The sequence below is a fragment of the Pipistrellus hanaki genome (assembly GCF_964339955.1).
Source record: "Pipistrellus hanaki genome assembly, chromosome: 11".
In the NCBI taxonomy this organism is placed as follows: Eukaryota; Metazoa; Chordata; class Mammalia; order Chiroptera; family Vespertilionidae; genus Pipistrellus; species Pipistrellus hanaki.
In genome coordinates, this window is record NC_140513.1 from 51,207,374 (window position 1) to 51,226,975 (window position 19,602).

The window sequence follows — 19,602 nt, forward strand, 5'->3', positions numbered from 1 at the left end:
CCCTGGGGAAGAGCACCACACCACAAGGGCCAATTCCCCTTTATCCGTATTTTCCCTTGAACTCACAGGCCTGTTTCACACCTAGAGATCCAAGAACCATACCGAGGCTGCTGTCAGAATCTTCAGAGAGCCTAAGAGAATTGCATCGTGATTACAGGGATAAAAAGTGCTTCTGTGTAAATCAACCCTGTGCGGCATACTGTCAGCACTCAGGAAGCGCTGCCTATTGTGAGTGTTGTTGTTCATGATGATGACTGTTATTGCTCAGGACAACACACCAGTACACGCGACAGAAGTTGTAAGGCCAGGAGCGGCCTCGGTTGCCAAATGCATCCCCAAGTTACAAGCCATAGCTGTGGAGGTGGTTGTTTAGCTTTCTCAGTCGCCCCCGCCATTTCCCTGAACGCTTCATTCTGCCTTTTCCAGAACAAACAACATGATCATCACTTCTTGTTCACATCTCTGATATCCCCATGGCTCTTGCTGCTCTCCCTGGTAGTAGCAACACCTCTGAGTTTACTACCATCTGCAAATATCATTAGCTATTGTTTATTCCCTCTCCCACCCCATTAATGAAGATGTTAATTAAGGCCAGAGCGAACACTGACCCCAGCAGCAATCCACTAGACATTTATCCAACTGGATAAACTTCTGTTAGTCATCAGCCACTGCTCGCAGACATCACCACCCCTCCACTCTCTTCATCTGCTAATTTGGGAGAGACTGAGGGAATGAGGGGAGTCCAGTATTTAAAAGTTAATGCTCTTATACTTGGGGTTTTGGAAAGGGATTCCGTGGAACATCAGAAGGGCTGTTGTCCATCGTATGTATGAGTGAAATGAACCAACCTCCAAAAGATTTTGGTAACTGCCTGGTGAAGCTTATTGGCTTATGAGAATTTAGCAACACACGATAAGGCGGGAGTATACCAACGCAGATTACAGTTCTCTTTTTTAAAAAGTACATTTTTATTGATTTTAGAAAGGAAGGGAAAGGGAAATCATCGATTAGCTGCCTCCTGCATGATCTGGGATCGAGCCCGCATACTGGGCATATGCCCTGACCAGGAATCAAACCATGACCTCCTGGTTCAGAGGTTGATACTCAACCACTAAGCCACCACAGCCAGGCAAATAAATTATGGTTTTCTTTTCAGCCACTTCTTATAGATGAGCAGATTGAGGTCCATAAAGGTAAAGAGGCCTGCCCAAGGTCACTGCCCTCGTTCATGGTAGGACCTGGACTGAAACTTAGGGCTCTAACTTGCAGTCTCGTGCTCTTTGCAGGAGCAATGCTCAGCATGCCACGCAGAGGCTCTGCCCAGAAACCTACACATTAGCCTTGGCCACTGAATCCTAACCACACAGAGGAGCTCAGTGCCCATCAAGCTCATCCCTTGGTTTCCAGTAAACCATCTCCTGCAGTCGGAGTTCTTTACATACTAGTACTTATTAAAGGAAATGAGCATTATTCACCACAATGTGCTGTTCTCTCAACCTATAAATTAGTGGTTCTCAGCCCTGGCTAAACATTAGAATCACCCAAGGGAGCTTTTAAAAAATACCGATGCCCACACCACACCCCATGGAGATTTGAATTTAATTAGATTGAGGAGAGTCTCGGGCTCTGGTAATTTTTAAAAGCTCCCCAGGTGATTCTAACATGCAGCCAGGGTGGAGAGCCACCTCAGAGGACAGTGTTTTTTTCAAAGACATCTACATTGGGAGGTTTCTTGTTCTATAGAATGGTGTCAGTACAAATGGCTGTAACTTAGCAATTAGACACAAACCTTCCTCTTAAACAGGAAACGGACTGCTCTTCAAACAACATTTTCCTTGGGAAGGGTGCAGATTGCTATGCCAACTCAAAACGATGTAGTGTGGAATCTGCTAATCCAGTGGTACTATTTACACCTGGCAATTCTTCCAGACCTGAACTATGTAGGCAGCAGCTCTCAGGTGGTCCTGAAGTAAGCTGCTGGTTTGGTATAAGAGTTGCCCACTGGAGCAATGTCAAGCCAAGCACAGAGGACTTAACCGTGTTCGAGGGGTTGGCTTATGGGGGCATTAATACCCATCGCACCCCCTGCAGTAACAAATGCCTTCCTGCCACGACTGACTGTGGCAAGGAAGCCTCAATAGATGAAAAATGTAGGTCAAAGACAAAATAAGGAAACAGAATCTCAGGCTCCTTCCTGGACAAGCACCCGCTGAGAATAAAAGACAAGGCTTTGGAAGGCTTCAGAGGCTGCTAGGCTTCTGACATGACACTGTGGGTCTTTTCATCTTAGGGAAATGTCCCTAAGAGCCCAGCCACGCTCATGCCTGTCAGAACCGGGGCCTTAAGAAGGCTCACGTTTGGAGGTCCAGGTTGTCCACCGCCCAGGAACGCCTGGGGCACGGAGACTGGACTCTGCAGTGGGAAAAGGTGCTCCCAGGAAGGACAGATGGCTCTATTTGTGATTCCCAGAAAGGTGCCCCGTGGAATTTGGGGTGCTGGGAGAGGGAGAAAAACACAACAGGTTTCCACAGCCTCATCACAAGTGGCAGAGGCCTCGTGATGAAAACAGGGAAGAAGAGAGAAGAGCAAGGAGATGACCCCTAGTATTGAGGAGGGGCCACAGAGACTGCCTCTCCCCCCCCCCTCCACCGCCCCCCCCCCACCGCCCCCCCCCCCCCTGCCAAAATGTACTCCAATGTCAGCGGCTCCCCATGGTTGTTAAGGCCGGGGATAAAACAGGAAAGTGGTCAGGAAGCCCAGGAAATGTGGGAATGCAATATCTGCAGAACAGATAATGAGACCTGTGGAAAAAGGAAGTCCAAGGTGGGAACATTTTCTCACGTGCTCATTCTCCCACCGGCTGGCATTGGGCCCCCCACCATGGCTTGCAGGCTTGCATGCTGCTGCTACAGACCGATTCTGGACAAGAGAAAGTGAGAGGAGGAGCCACAGCCACATGGTGGAGGGTCCGGACAGGCACTTCTCCCAGTGAATGCTTCCAGATGCACCGAAGTGCTGTCCCAAAACACGGCTCCAGAAATACAGTTCAGCTAGAGAGGGACTCCTCTGGAGGGAAAAAAAATATCAGTCATTTTGACAAGGTCAAAATACCAAGAAAACAGCATTCCCAATTGGGAAGTTACGGGTCAGGGCCACAGTTCATTAGAACATATTCCTTTCTGTTTCTGCTTTTTTCGGCTTTTTTGGCCATGGCATGATTTTTCAATATGTCTCCCAAAACAGAGGCTCTCTGGACACATGCTCTCAAGTAAAAACATGTAAACAGTTGGGTTTTGGATAAGGCTTCTCTCCCTGTAACTGTTGAAATGAAAGACTTTAGGAGAGTGAAATAATGGAGCCAAAGAATCCCATCCAAGAACAAATTCTCCCAGGTGTATCTGGGCATAGATTTAGCAGGCTATGTAGGACAAGCATGTCAAACTCAAAGGCTAACTCAGGCCAAATAAACGAAGCATGCGGCCCACGGGCCACGAGTTTGACATGCTTGACATAGGGTATGGTCTGTAAAGCTCCAATATGAGGTCTCGAAGAGCAGCAAAATTTCCCTTAGGATCTGAAAATTAGGGGGATTTGACTGATTTTACCTTTTCTTGCACCTTGGAAAGCTTGGGGAACTGCCAGTGGACTGAGAAGGAAGGAAGGTAGAAAGAGAGGGCAGGAAAGGGGGTGAACAAGCATTCTTGAGCAGAGGCTACTTGCCAGACATTGCTCTTGGCTTTTCAGAACACCACTGTGAGCTGGGTCTAGTGGCCGGGGTTATAATCAAATCAGGTTTCTCTGACTTCAAAACCCCTCTCTTTTCTTCTTAACAAGTTGTGTCCACCAAACAAATATATTCAATACATGCATGCTCCTGTGTGTGTGTGTGTGTGTATATATATATATATATATATATATATGCATGTGCATATGTGTGTTTTAGAACACGAGTGTTTCTTAATACTGCCCTCATCACCAAGCAACCAAAACAATATAAGTAAATTTCCTATTTCTGTTTTTTTCTACTCTTCTCAGGCTAAATGGTTTCCCTTTCTGCAAAGTTGTTGCTAATGTTGTTTTCATCTGCCTTTGCCTGTATGTTATTGAAGAAAGGAGGAAATAGGAAGGCGGGAGTTTGAGAGAGATCTTTTGTCCTAGTTTTTTTGCTTACTGGGCATGATTTGGTGGTTGGCGTTTTTTTGTTTTTTTTGTTTTTTTTTTGGGGGGGGGTATCATGTGCCAACCCCTACACCACCGGACTATGGATTTAGATACACAGGTCAGGCCTGCATGACCCATATACTGTTCTGGTAGCTGAAATTGCTCCCTTTAAAACTATCCTTGGAGGTGCTTCTTTTCAAGCAGCCAAGCCCCCCACCCTGTGTGTGGTGTGTGTGGTGCTGGTGGTGGTAGTTTTTTCCTGAGAGGACTCGGAAAGGGGCTGGGGTGCAGTGCCTGTGATGAGGCTCAGCCTCCCTCCCCATTGCCACCTGCTGTCCAGGGCAGGGGAGTCCTGGCCAGGTTTTCCCAGGGTCCCCCTGGAGCAGGCACAGATGTGTCAGGAGGAGATGCTTCCCCCAAAGGGTCTCCTGGGGGAGGGGGGGGAGTGTGAAAGGGACGGGGCTGCTGGCAGGGCCACTGTTCCATGCTTCAGTCTCTGCTGTCTGCTGTCGCCATTTATTTTTTTTCTTTCCTCACTCCACTCTCTATTTTCTGTGGGTTTATTTCCACTTTATAAAGACAAGCAATCCCCGCGTTTACGGTATTTTATTAAAGTTTTGTGGAGAGGAGAAAAGAAGAAGGAAAAGGCTGGGTTTGGGGCCAGGGGGTGGGGGTGATGACTGGCTGCTGGAGAGAGGAGGACAGAGGGAGGGAGAGAAAGGGAAGGCAGACATGCGTGAGAGTCCCAAGCAGCAGCCAAGCAGCAGAGAAAGGGGACAAGGTACGGGAGAGGGGGGAGGGAGCGTGCCAGCCTCACAGAAAAGAGCAAAGACCTGAATGTGAGCATGGTTAGGAACTGAAGTGCAAATGGACTTGGGGATGCTGCTGGCCAGGAGTGCCGCAAACAGAATATACAACAGGCCATCGCGACAACTCAGAGAAACTGAAGTAGTGAGGAGGCAGAGAAGAGATGCCACAGAAATTGGCCCAGCAAATAAGGAAATAAATGTCCGAGTATGCTAATATACTGATTGGGGGAGGGGGTAGAGAGAGAAAGAGAGAAAGAGAGAGAGAGAGAGAGAGAGAGAGAGAGAGAGAGAGAGAGAGAGAATAATAATGAAGGTCTGAGACAGAGAGCAACATCAAGTGAAAGCAAAACAGAGACAGATAGGGACAAAACACACACACACACACACACACACACACACACACACTCACACACACACACACACACACACAGCCAGACCCCAAGAGAGGGACCCAGAGAAAAGGATAGAAAGGACTGCGGGAGGGGGGCTCTGGGGGTGGAGTGGAGGGGGGAGAGAGCAAGTCTCCAGCCAAATGCGGGAGACTTGGCAGGTGGACAGCAGCAGCCGGCCAGGCAGTCCCTGCACTTGCTGTGTCTAGTCTATTGTTGTCTGGGAGGGGAGGGGCAGGGGGAGTTGTTTGTTTGTTTTGTTGTTGGGCCTCTTTGTCTCTTTTGTTGCAAGCAGTTAGTTTGCTTCTTTCCCAGACACTGGGCTGATGGAAGGGCTTTACGGATTTTTTCTTAAAGAGACAGGGTGAGCTAGTAAACCAGGGTTAGTGATTTCTCAGTCCTAATCAGTTCTCACCCAAACGTCTGTTTTATGTTTATTTTTTAAGGATCATACAAACACGAGAGTTAGTATTTATGCTGTTTTGTGCCTGATTAACAAGAATAAACCGGTCAATTTCACTTTCCCCACTAAATCTGCCAACAGGGCAGGGGAAGGAAGACAAAAAAAAAAAAAAAGAGGAAAACCTACAAATAAAATTAAATGGAGGCCCTATATAAGTAACCTCAAACACATGGGTAAATATTCTACATTTTAGATGTTTTTTCTATTTTTTACGTGGGCATCAAGACCAGCAATATAAACTTGGAGCTTTCAGTTACCAGCAGAAGAGGGGATCTGCAGAGGGGTGGTGGGACACCCGCTCCCTCTGACACTGCTAAGCCTCCCCATCCCAGCCTGGATCCCAGGCTGGGTTTCCTCCCAGGTCCTCTCCAGATGCCCCAGCTTCCTGTCCTCCTGGTGATGTAAATAGGTGAGGGTTTAAGGTGGGACAGCTTGGGGAAGAAATGAAATTGAAAAGCGCTCCCAAAGGCATCCGCCTTTGATTTCAGTCCTCTCTCCCCGAAAGAAAGCCAAGCTCCCCTTCTTAACCCTTCTCTCTGGCTCTCACACCTCCCAGTGAAATCCAGGTGAAAATAAAGGACCACAGTCCCAGGGCTCTGGGCTAGAGAGAGTATGGGTGGGTGGCGATGTTAAAGGCGAGTGGGGGCTCCTTTTGAAAGGGACCCTTTCTATTCTAAGCAAACACCGATCGGAGGGGACGCTTCTGCCCTTTGAAGTGTGGCTGCCATAGTGGGAGGGAACCAGCTGGCTGGGGGGGGGGGGGGAGGGCAATGGGAAAGTTAGGGGGCTTTTCCCCTGCCCCATCCTCGAGGGCGTTGGGAGTTAAACAAGAAGTCAGGCAATTCTGCCAAAGGCGTAGGCCTGGCGGGGGTGGTAAGGTAAGGAGTTAAGAAGCAAACCGCATGGGATACCCTCATCATCCACAACTGGATCCACTGCCCGCCTCACCTCTCCCAGCTGCACCCCAAGTTCAAAGCCACCCTAAGGGTCCCGCGGATGGGTGTGGCTGGCTGCATTCTTTTGTCTCTGCCGGGGTGCCCTTCAAAGGGGAGGGGACCCCCAAAACCTCCCTCCTTTTCAGGTTACCCTCGGTGGAGCTATCTCCAACACGGCCTTGGGGCAAATGTGGGTTTAAGCGTTCAGGGACCAGCTGAGGGCGGAGGAGTGGGTGGTAGGAGTTGTGACCTCGGTTAGGGGCAAGCCCAGGCCCCGGGAGGCCTGTGCACAGGATTGGCTCCAAGGAGCTCGGCAGGAGCCTGCGGGTGGAGTGCGTGCGTGAGTGAGTGCGTGCGGGGTAGGGGTTGCACAGGACTGTGCGCATTGATGCAGAGCGGTGGAGAGAGAATGCCAAGCGGTGGGGACTGGGCACCCGCTGCTCTGGGGGGTTGGGGGGGGAGCCATTTGAGGCCGCCTTTGCTTAGACAGGTTGCGTCTGCAGCCTCACGATGTAACTGATATCCTGCTAATTTTGAGCGGAGGAAAAACCCCATTCGGATCTCAGGACCCTGGCGCATCACCTGCGCCCCTGTGGCATCCAAAGGGCCACATCCGGCGCGTTGAAGGGTCAGGGCAACAGGTTGGCCATGGCCCTGGCAGGGTCAAGTCCGATTCCAATCCGACTTCAATCGGAGGAGAGTGCGAAGCGTCCGGGGCGCCAGGCTGGGAGTACCTGCTGGGTTGCGTCATCGGCCTCCAGGAGGTGGATTCCGTTTATCTCCTCCACCCGCTGCCCAACGGCGCCCTGGGCGAGCCCCTTTCCGGGACCGTCCCGCCGGCTTGTTGGCTTGCGAGTGGAAGCCCCGGGTATACTACGGCTGTCCAGAAACACCTGACACCCCGCTAACCCTAGGCAAAATGAGAACTCAACAGGCCACAAAACGAACGGACTGGGGGGCACTCCCGTGGCGGTAGCCTCCTGGCCCGGCACAGGGAGCTGCGCCGCCCGGAGTTAGGGGACCTTTCTCTCTCCAATCCCCTGGGTCTTAGAACAAGGTCTCCTCCTACCGACTATTCCTGTCCCCCAAACAGAAAACAACCCCCAAATCCTCAGTGTCCAGCATTGGGAATGGGGCCCGGAGGAGCAGAAGGCTTGGCTTCAGGCCGCCCTCGCACCAGGACCCCCTCACCCCAGGGCGCAGGGTCGCTGTGGGAGACGACACCCAGCGGAGAGCATGCAGGGGGAGCCCCAGGCCCCCACTCGGGAGACAACCGCCCGGCACTGCGGGCGCGTCTCCCAAAAGCCACACGCGCAGGAGCCCTGGAAGGCAGGCAGATGCTCCAGGCTCCAGCAAAGTGCAATCTTAAAAAAAATTAATTTGAGTCAAACTAAACTCCACGCCTGCAGATCCCCACTGAAGTGAGGTGGGGCGCAAAGGCGGAGACGGTGCAGTCAGTGCGGGTGAGAAGCTGGCTCTCCCTGCAGACCCGGTGCGTTTCAGGGGCTCCGGGGTGGCCAGAGAAAACTCTGGGTGGAAAGTTTGTAGTGAGGCTAGTGCGGGAGGCTGAAGGCAAGCAGGCAATGCTAGGGTGGGGGAGGGGGGAGGGATGGGGGTAGGGGAACAGCGGGCTGGGAGCTATTGGGAAGCCAGGGCCAGAGGTGGTTAAAGACCCAAGTTTCAGGGGTCCGGGTTCTCCAAAGGCCGGAGGCTGTGGGGAGCCTGAGGACCTTTACAGAAAGGCACGGCGGAGCAAAAGCCGGGGTTGGGGGTTTCTGCAGATGTCGAAAGCAAGAGCCCGCACTCACACGCTCAGAGCAGCAGTGGGAAAGGCTTATCTGCTAGGACAGGATGAGAGCCGCCTGCTCCGGGCCTCGTCCCCACCTTCCCCCACCGGAGAGGGCCGTGTGTCCGGGATCTTCGGAGCGAGGCGCGCCGTTCCGAGTTGCGCGCTCTGTCTCCAGGCGCCACATGCACCCACAGTCTCTGGCGGAAACCAGAGGGGGCCACAAAGCCAAGGCCAGCCTTCTGCCAGGTCCCCACCTGCGCATCCTTGCTGGGGGGGGGGGGGGGGGAGTGGCCCAACCCAACTTTTCCCTGCCCCCCCCCCTCCCCAGGCAGCCTGATCAGCCGGTGCAGAGCGAGGCCTTAGCTGCCCTCCCGCCTGCCCGCTCCAGGCCGGGCTGGCTGGGCACTCCGCTCTCCCTCAGTGACACCAGGGAAAGGCAGATTAAATGACGCCACCCCAACGCGGCCTCATCCTTGGTCCTCTTTTGCTCTGGAGCCAAGGGCAATCTGAAGGGGGGATTTCCCAGTTCCCAGATGCATGCCTATCGTCCTAAAATCGATCTGGGGTTTCCGCAGTTCACTGCTGCGGGGAGGGGGATAAAAAGAAGGCAAATCGGATGTGAGTTCGCAGCCTGAAGCGGCTTATTTAGGCTCCGGGCGAGCCGTTCCTACAAGCTCGGCCGCAGCTATTTCGGGAGAAGTTGGAGAGCGGAGAGAAAACAAGGTTATTTAAAGAGACTCCCAGAACCCAACGCTTATTCCACGGCTCGCTAAGTGTCTGCCCGTGGCTCCCGCTTAGCGGCTTGGAAGCCCAGTCTGTGATGGTTCAACCGCATGGGCCGGCTCCCGCGTGAAACTACCTGTTGGAGACCCCGCAGCCCAGGCACTGGGCTCTCCCTTTCCCCGCGCAATGCGGGCACCGAGGACAGGGACAGAGAGCCCCACCAGCCATCTGCGCCTGGCACTGCCCGGGGCGGCCGCGCCTCTGCCCGCTCCCCGGGACCAGGAACGGGGCCTGGGCACAACGATGGGCTCAGACACCGCACTCCGAGTCTCTCAACCCGAAAGCCGCCAAGCCGCGCGCCTATGCGGGCAGGCATCTAGGTGCAAGTCTGATTAAAAAAAAAAAAAAAAAAGCCTCCTGGCGGCTTCCCGGGTGACCACCCTGCACGCTGCAGACCCAACGGAGCGCTCCCCCTGCCCCGAGATCCCCTGTCCGGCTTCTTGAAATTCGGAAAAGTCCCCGAAGCTTGGACGCGCGGCAACCCCGAGGCTGACGCGACTGAGCTCCGCCAGGGTTGCCGCAAAGAAACCGCTCTGATCTGAGGAGAAAACCAAATCTATTAAAAAAAAAACTCACTGGGGAGGAAGCGAAGCTAAAGGAGGCAATTTGTAGGGTTTTTTGCAGACTGGGGGGGGGGGGGGGGGGGGGAGAGAACATTCGGAGGAGGCCGGCGGCGAGAGCCTGTCGCTGCCAGGAACCTGTGGAAGGACAGTCCTTTGGGAAAGTTTGTCTGATTTGGGAAGCGCATGGCCACGGTTTGGGCATACAAGGCACCCCCTCCTATCCAGCCGCCCGGACATGAAATTGGGGGGCAAAGTGAAGTCAAGGGGGAGCTAAAATGGGTGATTCCCCCCAGACGCGCCGTGGAAGGGAGTCTGCGTTGTGTCTCCGACGCGGGTTTCTGCTTTTTGATAGAGAACCCCACTGCGTGTGGGGAGCAGTGGAACTTGGGAGAAGCCGGGCTGAGGGGCCGCTGGGGCCGGAGCGGGGAAGGGGGTCGGGAAAACTCTCTCCGGGGCTGGGGATACAGGGACACCACATTTCTTGGGGTGCGCGCTCACTCCCTGCAAGGTCCCCGCGCCCTGCCGCTGGAAGAACGAAATGGGGACCAATATTGGCCCGCGGCGGGGAAGGAGGGAGGGAAGCCTCGTCTTGGTTAGGAGGCTCCTTTTGACAGCGAAAACAGCCTGGCTGCCCGGAAGAAGGAGGATTTATTCATGAGGATTGACGGCCCAGGAACAAGAGCTGGGAGTTCCAACCGAAAGGCGGCTCGGGCGCTCCCCGCTCCCCGCGCGCAGTCCCTTTTTATGATCCTGGCGGTTCTCAAGTCCCACCCCCGTCCCAGTCCTCGGTGACATTTCTCTCCGCGGGTCCCTCCTCCCTGCCCACCCATCGAAGCTTGGGGCTGCCTGGGGCTTCGCAGCAGCTGGAAAAACTCTTGCAAACTTGCCTTCCGCGACTTTTGGGGAGCGCTGCAGCCCTGCGGACCAGGGTGGGGGTGGGGGTTAGCTCGGCCTCTGCGCCCCAGTGTTCACTTCAGTCCCAGAGGCACGGACCCACGGACACTGAACAATGCTGCTTCTTAGAGATACAAACAGGCACGGGGAAGAGCCGCGCGGAAAAGCGAGCACGGGGGATCGGAACAAGCGGCCCGGCGTGGAGAGCTGGCCGTGAAGGTGGCGCGTCCTGCGCAGCGGAAGGCATGGCTCTAACGGCACAGAAGCCCCTGCACGCTAGCTGCGTCCGAGGAGCATGGTGGGAGCTATTTCCATTTATCTGGTTTTGCCTCTGCAAAGCAGGTGGAGTGGTTACCTGCTGAAGCCACTGGACCAGCCAAGCCACCGCCACCTCCTCTCCCTCAGCTCCCAGTCACACTAACACTAATGGGGTGTCATTCACCAGGGAGGGGTCTGCCACACCCTTTGACACCTTTATTCCACCCCCTCAGGAACTGCAAACACTCCCTCCCCTTTAGGCAGTGACAATGGGAGCTTTTTTTTGGGTGGGTGGGTGGGGGGGAGATGTCATTGTAGCAGGCATGGCCAGATAATTTAAGATACAAAATATTTCTTTCTCTTTTTTTTTAAAAAAATATAAGCTCAGATTCCTTCTGAGTGCTGGCTGGGAACGTGGGGGCTGGGAACTCCTCCCAGGGTGCGGGTGCATCTGATTTCTGTCCCGCCTGATGGCCTTGGGAAGGGTCTCCCATCTGCTCTGAACACCCCCTCCCCCCCTCACCAATGTCAGAAAACCTTCCCGCCTGCACATATTGGCAGGAGGCTGAGGTGGCAGGCGGTGATGATGCTTTAAATAGGCAGAGGACCCCAGGGGGAAAGAGAGTCCCCACCTTCCCACCCCCAGAAGCCGACCTGCCACCCCCACCCCCAAAGACCAAGTGCGGGCAAGGGCGACCCCCAGGGAACAGCCAGGTTCCAGCTGAGGGGGGTGAAGAATGAGTCAGCCGTGTGCTGTAGGAGCAAATCTCTCTTTGAATCTCAGGAGCTGGGGTGCCCCAGAACGGGTCTCCCAATTCAGCTGCCAAGGTTTTAGGGTCCAAGCATCTGCACCTCCCAGGACACAGCATCTGCATTTGTGCTGTTGATCAGCTGATGCTGGGAGAGTCTTTGGAGGTGTGGTGGTCCACGTCTACTGCTTCTGACCATGCCCCGGGGGGAGGGGGGGTATGAGGGGGTCTCCTCTCACCAAGGTGAGTCCTGTGCTCTCCACTGAGGGAGCTGGGCTGGGGTTGGCTCTGGCAACCAAGGGCATCTCTCTTGTCAGGAAAATGGTGCCAAGTGTGCCCAAGGAACCGCCTACATTTCCTTTCCCTTCTCCCCACCTAAGCTGATGGCCTTGCCCATTGTTGTTTCCTAACTTAATATCTGCATTATCTTCAGAACTTGCTCAGCTGCCCACAGCCCTTTCTGCCCACCCCGGGAGGCAGCGTCCCTCAGGAAGGGTTTCTGCCTCACTAAGTCAAGCTGGGGGTCACCTCTGCAGAGTCGGAGGCTGGATTTTAGAAGGTGCCTCGGGCATTGGTGGTGAGCCTTGCTCTGTCATTCTCACCATTTTCCAAATCAATCGGCATGCATCCTCCCATTTCACAGATGCGGAGACCGTAGGGGCAAAAAAGGGACTTGGCTTATTCAGCGTCCCACAGTGGGCCGAGAGCAGAGTCTGCACCAGACCCCACATTTCTTTTTCTTTTTTAATTTTATTTTAGAGAGAGAGGGGAAGGAATGGGGAGAGAGAAACATTCACAAGAGAGACAGAGAGAGAGACATCAATCTGCTGCCTTCTGCATGCCCCCTCCTGGGATCGAACCTCATAGAGAGCCCACAGCCCAGGACACGAGCCCTAACCCTGAATCGAACCAGTGGGACCTCGCAATGCATGGGACAATGCTCTCTCCATCCACGAGGCCAGACCCCCAATTTCTTGATGTGAAGCCCCTTTGCGCCGTGTTGAGGATGGTACGGAAGCTAATAATAACACACTGCTCAGGAAGCATCAACTATGCATCAGACCATGTGCCAGACACCGCACACAAGTCATCATCACAGCAACTCAAAGGAACATCATTAATCCAAGTAAGAACAAAAACTAAAACTATGAACGTATTATCTGTATAAATCAGAATACTTCAAATAATACCGAAGGGCCAACTCTGCCGTCTCTCCCGGACCACGCTGATGATTTTTGTCCGGTTAGTAGCTCTCCCCATCACGGATACACAGATGTGACGGATGCCTTATGAATGAGGAGAGGGAGGCTCATGATCAAGACATCCAGCAGTGGCTGCTGATGCCAGGCTCGGGGCTTCCATCATCCCACGTTAGCTAAGCCGAGTGGGGAGAACAAGGCGTGAGCGAGGCCACAGATAAAATGAAGGGTCAGGTCCTAGTTTGCCTCACCCCTCCCTTTCCTCCCCACCCGCCCCTTCTGTGCTCCGGCTATAGCTACGGCTTTTCAGGACCTGAGCTCACAGGCCCCTTCCACGAAGATAACCTGATGACCACTGGCGATGACTGCATTCCTTTCAGGCCTCCATGCCAAGGGGACAAGCAGTTCTCCTCAGGCCGCTGTCACCCAAGTAATGTCGCCCCAGTACTGCCACACCCTCCCCCATTCGGCCCCCGCCCCGGACTAGCTCTGGGAGTGGGATAAGCCTCTTAAGCATTCCCTGCCTATCCCTAGCATTGTTGGGGAGCTCAAAGGAGAGACGGGAAAGGAGACCCTGTCCCTTTTGGGGTGGACAGTCCCAGGTGTGGCTGAGAGATGCTTGAGCCTGTCTCTTTGGGTAAGTGCCCAGCACCCAAGGCTGGCCTGGGACTGCTGCAGAGCAGGCAGAGGAGGGTGAGGGTGTGTGCTGGGCAACATGCGTTTGTTTATCTTGTGTTCTAGTGGAAAGGGAAGGGGTGTTAGGAGACAGATGTGATCATTCTTCCAAGAAGTTTGTCCTGTCCTAGAGGCTCCTTCATTCTGGAAGAATCTTTAGAAACCCCCTGAGTTGAGGGGACTCCAAACGAGAGCAAATAATGGGCAGGGGGCCATGAGCTCCCAGGCTGTGCAGAAGGCTGGTGTGGCTGAAAAATACGTCTAGACATTTGAGCGACACCCTGTGAAACGCACAAATCTTGGATGGTACCAGGGAAGAGCCCGAGCCTCGGAGAGGAAGAAGGAAACGGATTTTCAATGAATGAAGGGGGCTGTGTTCCAGAGAAAACCAGTGACAAGGAGGGAAGGTCAGGTTTTCTTGGAGGCCCAACCAGGCTGCAGAGCCTGCCTTCCATGCCGGCGTCAGCACAAAGGATGCTGCGCCCCCTGGTGTCCGCCTGGCAGCCGGCGCCAGCTCCCTGCCGGCCTGGAACTCCTGGGCCGGCAGACACAGGGACCAGCTGTAAAGGTCCTGGCAGGAGAGATGCCTTTTCTTCTGTTTGCTAAGGGAGTGGAAATCGAAAGAGCCTTCGCTTTCCTCAACGCTGAAATCTGAATAGTGACTCTGATGTAGAGAGAGGAGGGTTTTGTTCTCGAATGCACTTCAGGCAGATGGGACAATGCCTGTTTAGCCTGAAAGCAACATCCTGCATTTTAGGTAGCACACAGGGGTGTGGGGCGAGTCATTGAACATTTTAGAACCTCCCTTTCCAGGTATTAAAACCAAAGGGGCGAGAGTAAGATGTTTGTAGCTCTTTTCCAGTCTCTCCTAGTGAGATTTATTGGATAGTGTATTACACTACTTTCCTAGAGCCTTGCAAATTTGACCTTTTTAAAAATTTCTATGAAGGTGCACATGTCATATGTTTCAGCATCATGAGTTCCTGGTCCTGAGAAAAGGTGTTTTTTGTTTGTTTGTGTGTGTGTGTGTTTGTGCGTGTTCCTCTTCCTTTTAAAAATGCAAACTATGCCTCCTTTTAGCACCGTAGCCATCCCCTCTACCTTTTGTGGGGCCTCCTACAAAAAGCGGCAGAGTGAGCAGGCCTTCCGATGCTGCTGTTTCCTTTCAAAATAAAGCACGGACGTGTTGCGCTGGAAATTAGGCTCCTAGTGTGTTCCGTGTGGTAGGTGTGAATGTCTGCTTCCATAGTTCCAGGCACAAGACCAAAACCTTCCCCGAATGAGCAGAGTTTTCAGCTACAGTCTAGCTCAGGTTTCCACAGATAGGTACACAGGCCAATCTGGGAGTAGGCTCTGTCCAATGGGGCTGTGTGGTTGGTTGGGTTCCATTGACATTTCAGGCTGTTCCTGGTATGGTCAGGTGATTTGCAGTAGAAACAGCTCCAGGGAAAAAGGATGGTGTCTTTGAGAGTTCATGCATGGTTAGGCTCTGAGATGAGGCGTCAGCTGTATCTCGTGGCAATATATCCTTCCTTATCTTGGTGCATTTCGTTTTTTTGTTTTTTAAGAAACTGATGCAATTCTGCAAAGGATTACTGGAGGAGCAACCTTAGTTTTGTGGATGTGGAGGGAGTAGGCAGCCATTGCCCTGCAACAGAGAGTGCCAGCATTTGATGTGCTGCGTGGGAGGAGCAGGCCCTCGGCATGAGAGAGGTGAGCTGGGAGGAAATCCAGCAGCACAAACAAGAGGACCCGTGGCAGCTGTGTAGAATGGGGTTAGTGCAGTGGCTGGGAGCGCTGTGCCTCCTCTGGAGGGGACCAGCTATGTTCTTTCTGGCTTGGGATGGTTGCGTCTGTACTGAACACGTACAGACTTTTTGTGCTTGTCATTCACTATTCCCTAAACAATAGCATAACAACTATTGACATGACATTGACATTATTTTTGGAATTATAAGTAATCCAGAGATGATTTAAAGTAGATGGGAGGATGTACCATATGCTATGCCATTTTATAAAAGGGGCTTGAGCATCCTTGGATTTGATATAGGGGGCAGGGATTTTGGAACCCATCCTCCACGGATACTGAGAGCTGACTGTACTATTTGGTTTATTGCTCTGCTGTTGCCATCTGGACATTCTTGAGATTTTTAAGAAGGGCCCTTCATTTTTTTTTTTGTTGCACTAAGGGCCCCACAAACTATGTAGCTTGTTGACAATTAATATAATTTTTGGTCCTTGTTGACAATTAATATAATTTTTAAATAATGTTCAGGTTAAGAGTTTGGCAGCTGAAACAAAATATGCCCGAGGCTGGACACTCATAGAAACCTCTTGTCACTAACTGGACGGAGACCTCCCATTCCCTGAGAACCCATGGGGAGGAATCTATGGAGCCTGGAGGCGTTGTGGAGGTGAGAGAAAAGCTATTCCCCGTGGGTGACTCCCTGAGACTCTGCAGGACCCGGGGTGGCCCTGATCAGGGTTCTTTCCTCTCTCTGAGGTGGGCCATGAGACCCTCACAATAAGAATATGTTGAGGAGAGGCCCAGCAAGAGGAGCTGAGTGTTTGGTTTGGGGCGAAGGGCTGGGTTGGGCCCCCGCAAATGACTGATGCTGGAAGCTCTCCCAGACTCATCCATCCAGACACCGAGCTGAGCCTTGGGAAACTGGATCTGAATCTATATTCCCCAGTATGGCCATCAAGACCCCGTGGGCCAGTGCAGCCCCAGGTGACAGCAACACAGAGACGTAGCAAGCAGCCGCAGTGCGAGGGGACGGTGAACAGGACTCTTTCTCCTTAGGCCGAGCCAGTCCCAGGATTCTTGAGGAGTTTTCGGTTGCACTGGGCTAGGAGGGCCGAGCTGCCTGGCCAGCCTGCTTCCAGGCAGACTGGACCGTTAATTGTAAGTAAATGATATACTTTTTCATAGAACATGCCATGCCAGTTGATTCCGAAGCTTTGGGAGAGGAAGTTTGGCCCCTGGTGAAAGGAAGGCCAGTCCTTGGTGGAGCAGAGTCGTGGGGGATGTTATGAAGAGATCCTGTTTTTAAGGCTATGCGCTGATTTATAGAACCTCACTGCAAATATTATAGCGGAATGTTTGGTCAGGAGGCCTGCTTTCTTAAGTTCTATTTCTGCCCAGGACTGGCTAGTCAGGGACTGTAAATTTTAAAAGAAGTCATTTCTTATACACATTTATGCAAACTCCCTCAGGGGGAAGGAGTGAAAGACTGTTTGAGACAGTCTGAATTTCTTGGAAGAAAGTTGCTCTATAGAGTTTTTTGGTTTTTTTTCTTTCTTTTTGTCACAGGTCTGCAGGACCCAGGGAAGAACTCTCCCATCATGCAAGGGAGAAAATGCAACGCTCTACTGGCCTCTGTCAGGGAAACTAACATTTCCCCCTCTCCCGTGCAAGTTTTCCAAACCACAGGATTCTGATTTCCAGGTCAGAGAATAAGGCCTTACTTTTGTTATTCTTTATACTTTGGCTGGGAAGAGTCCCCCAGGGAGCATGTGAGGGACTGATTATGGTGAGCCTGTTTGAGGCGAGGCCAGGACAGGGGCACAACCCCTGGTGTGCAATCACCTGCTCAGTGATCTGTGGGCCTTAAGTCAGCTCCTATGGTCTGCTAACCAGCACCACCACCCTCCCTGACCCCGGGGCTGGTGAGCAGGACTTCTCCTCTGGGCTTAGCCAATCCCAGGATTCTTAAGGGATTGGGTTCGTGAGTTCAATAGTTAAGAGGATTCAAATCTAAACTTGGCATTTCTGATTTAATTCCTAAGTGACTGTTGCCTTAAGCAAGAGGGAAATAAGAAACCTTGCTAAACATTTAAACTTAAAAGACCATTGGTTTAAGAGAAATGAAAACTATGTCCATGAGAGTTCACAGCAGCATTAGATTCAAAATAGCCCCAAAGGGGAAACAATTCAAATGTCCACCAACTAATGAATGAAGAGAATGTGGTATATCTATACAATGAAATACTACTTGACAATAAAAAGGAATGAAATACTCATGCATGTGACAACACCAATGAACCTTAAAACACTATGCTAAGTGAAAAAAGCTAGTCCCAAAGGAACACATACTATAGGATTCCATTTATATGAAATTCCTAGACTAGGCAAATTTAGAGACAGAAAATAGACCAGTGGCTGCGGAAGGCAGGGAGTCAGAGGGCGGGCATTGGAAGGCGATGGTACAGTGATGAACACATTCTACAGCTAATTGTGGTGAAGGTTGAACAACTCTGTGAATGTACCAAAGCCATTGGATTTTGTGCTTTAAATGGGTGAATTGAATAGTGTGCAAATAATATTCCAATACAGCTATTAAATTTTTTTAAAAAATGATACTTTGAGAAAGAGCATTGCTTTATGTCTTTTTCTGCAACTCACCACCTTGAGATCCATGTGCTCAGACTTACAAACAGATATGATGAGCTAAGTAAAATGGGAATGTGGAAAATTGTGATTTCCCCCCGTAGATGGAAACAGTGACTTGCAGGTCGGTGCACAGCCACAATACTTGTACCTGTAACTGTTTTGAACTTTGCTGAAAAAATTTTGCCTTAGGCTCAAGTCATTAAAATATGTTTAGACAACGATACATAAGTGGCTTTGTTGTTTCTGTCTTCTCATATTCCTTTCCGCTTCCTTAAGTAATAGCACCCCAATTTTCTCTATAGAAACCACCCACCTTCTTTTCAGTTCATGTGGTTTGAATATTGTTGACCCTTTCTCTGCCTCAGGCTCTGTGACTCAGGCCTGGTCAATCAGCACATTCTATTAAGTAGCGTGTTCGAGCTGGCTCGTACCAGCTCATCCGAAGCAACTCGTAAATTTTTTTAGGAATTTGGTGAGCCGGTTGTTAAATATAATTGTTATTAAAAGTTAGATTACATGAACTTATAATTAAATGAATTATATTTAAAACAAAGTTAATAGGCCCTCAACATTCATTGCTTTCCTATTCACTTGAATAGGTTTTACTGTTTGTGATCTGTGCTCTGGAGTTTCCTTACACCTATTGGACGTACAGTATAAGGATGGAAGTACTGTGTCAGGATGTGCTACTGTGTATCTCCTCCAACTTCAGGTTCAGAGACTTCCCAGGGGCAGGCGGACGTTAGCCATGGTGACAGTATTAAACTATGGAATTGGGCAAATACTATACATCAGGGCTTCCCCTTTTCTGTCAGGAGACAAACATGTACCAGCTCGAGGCGGTCCCCAGAAGCCAAGTTTGTGTCCCGATCCCTGGAATTTGTGACTATACCTTATTTGGAAAAAGTGCCTTAGCCGGTGGAATTAAGTTAAAGATCTTGAGATGAGATCATCCCGGATTATCCCTGTGACCTTATGATATGAGGCAGAGAGAGACAGAGATTTGACACAGACACAGAGGAGGCGCACAGATAAGAGGAGGAGGCAACGTGATCACCTACCTAGGCAGAGATTGGATTGATGTGGCCACAAGTCAAGGAATGCCCGGAGTTATCAGGAATTGGAACTAAATCTCCCCCAGGGTCTGTGAAGGGAGCACAGGCCTGGTGACACCTTGATTTCGGATAACTGGCCTTCAGAAGTTGTGAAAGAATAGGTGTATCTCTTTTAAGCCACCTAGTCTGTGGTAATTTGTTATGGTAGCCATGGGAAACTAATATACCTGCATACCATTGCAGCATGACTCCATGGTTCAGGGATGGCCACGTGACCCGAGCCAGGGCAATGAAGGTTAGTTTCTACTGTAAAAGAAGCACTCTCAGACTGGAGGATTGCCGAGTGGTTCCATGTTGGCGACTATACTTGCCCACAAATGCAAACAGTGCAGAAAGTGGTCAAGTTGGAGAGAGAGAGAGAGAGAGAGAGAGAGAGAGAGGCATTCTAGACAACGTTGTTTGAGAAGCTGAATCTATTCTACCACTT

The 19,602-nt window shown here is 51.5% G+C and overlaps 1 long non-coding RNA gene across 1 annotated transcript in view; it reads left to right on the top strand.

Annotated features, from left to right (window-relative positions):
• The window catches only part of LOC311629816, a 41,544-nt gene extending 23,264 nt beyond the window's left edge, over positions 1-18,280 (top strand). Inside the window, exons 2-4 of the long non-coding RNA XR_014796262.1 lie at positions 15,236-15,380; positions 15,943-16,081; positions 16,981-18,280. This is a non-coding gene — a long non-coding RNA (uncharacterized lncRNA). The remainder of the gene's footprint in view (positions 1-15,235; positions 15,381-15,942; positions 16,082-16,980) is intronic.
• Positions 18,281-19,602: the final 1,322 nt, after the last annotated feature.